The sequence below is a fragment of the Malurus melanocephalus genome, unplaced genomic scaffold, assembly GCF_030028575.1.
Source record: "Malurus melanocephalus ecotype Western Australia unplaced genomic scaffold, MMel_1.1 scaffold_3999, whole genome shotgun sequence".
In the NCBI taxonomy this organism is placed as follows: Eukaryota; Metazoa; Chordata; class Aves; order Passeriformes; family Maluridae; genus Malurus; species Malurus melanocephalus.
In genome coordinates this window covers 1-1,415 of record NW_026627231.1, presented here as the reverse complement: position 1 = coordinate 1,415, position 1,415 = coordinate 1, and the positions used below count along the sequence as shown (strand labels likewise).

The 1,415-nt window shown below is 40.2% G+C and overlaps 1 long non-coding RNA gene across 1 annotated transcript; it reads right to left on the bottom strand.

Annotated features, from left to right (window-relative positions):
* Positions 1-122: 122 nt before the first annotated feature.
* Positions 123-1,122, bottom strand: LOC130588267 (uncharacterized). Its single transcript, XR_008966926.1, has 5 exons — positions 1,101-1,122; positions 778-798; positions 673-693; positions 563-580; positions 123-139 (listed from the first exon to the last, which is right to left on the bottom strand). It is a non-coding gene; the product is annotated as an uncharacterized LOC130588267 (long non-coding RNA).
* Between the last annotated feature and the right edge of the window lie 293 nt (positions 1,123-1,415).

Here is a 1,415-nt window from a genome sequence, read left to right as displayed (position 1 = left end):
GACTCACCAATTTCAGCTGAGAGTTCATCTGGAACAGAGAAATTTGGGATGAGAATTTCCCTGCTGGGGGAACGTTAAAAATGACAATTTTTCCATGATTTAGGAATGAGGRACTCACCATTCTCTGTGTCACATTCCTCTGAAAAAAAGGAGAGAAAAAATTGGAGATTGGGGTGGATATTGAGAGATTTGGGGATGAATTTATATTTTTGGTTACAAAATTTTGATATTTGAGGATCAATTTGTTGCTCTGGGGCTCTTTGCTGGTTTCAAATCCAACCTCTAGGAAATATTTTCACCTCCAGTGGAGCAAAAACCTCCTAAATAATCACAAAACTCCCCAAAATAACCCCCTAGAAAACAAATAATCCCAAAAATCCTCAAAACCCCAAAAATAATCCCAAAATAACCCCCCCAAAAAACCAAATAACCCCAAAAGAACCCTCAAAACCCCAAAATAATCCAAAAATAACCCCCTAAAAACCAAATAACCCCAAAAAGACCCTGAAAATCCTCAAAACCCCAAAATAATCCCCAAATAACCCCAAACCACTCCACTTACCCAGTTCAGCATCACTTTCTTTAGGGGGAAAATAAAAAGAAACAAAATTTAAATAAAAAGATTTTATGGCTCCATCAGTGGCTGCTGCTGGGGGGGGGTGAAGGACTCACCAAATTCCTCCGGTAATTTCCCTTAAAATCCAAAAAAAATTCCATCAAAACCTTTGGAATTGAGGCTTTTCCGGGACAAAGGGGGGAATAAAAAATTCCACTCACGGATTTGTGCGTCCCATTCATCTGGAAAAGAGACAAAAAGAAATTTAAAGTTGGGTTTTRTGATCTCCAAAGTCATTCCCAATTGGAAAAATTCCATAATTCCAGAAATTCACCCCCCATGGCCCCTCCTGGGTACTTTTTTTTTGGTTTTCACCCTCAGAATTATCTTTAAAAAGCATTAATTTATTTTTTTTTTATGGATTCAATGATCTTAGAGGTTTTCCCCAATTAAACCGATCCCATAATTCCATAATTAAACTGGATCCAGAAAGATTGAAGGTGTTCTGGAACATTCCATGGGTGGAAGGAGGAAAATCACTCACCCAGAGCTGCGTTTGCCCCTGGAAAAAAGGGAAAAAATGGTAAAAATGGGATCAGTTGGGGGCATTCCCAGAGGATAAACCCAGGAAATTAAAATTCAATTAAATTAATGTGGATATTCTGGGAGGAGCCCAACTCAAGAAGGGCAAAACGGGAATTTGGATGCGAAAATTTGGGAAAATCTGCCCCAGAGTGAGGAGAGGGGGGCTTGGGACACCCCAGGGAACCCAGGGCTGGGATTTTGGGGCCAAAAGAACCAGAATTGGACACCTGACCCCMAAAAAATTCCATTTTCACCCACCTGGCTCCATCATGGT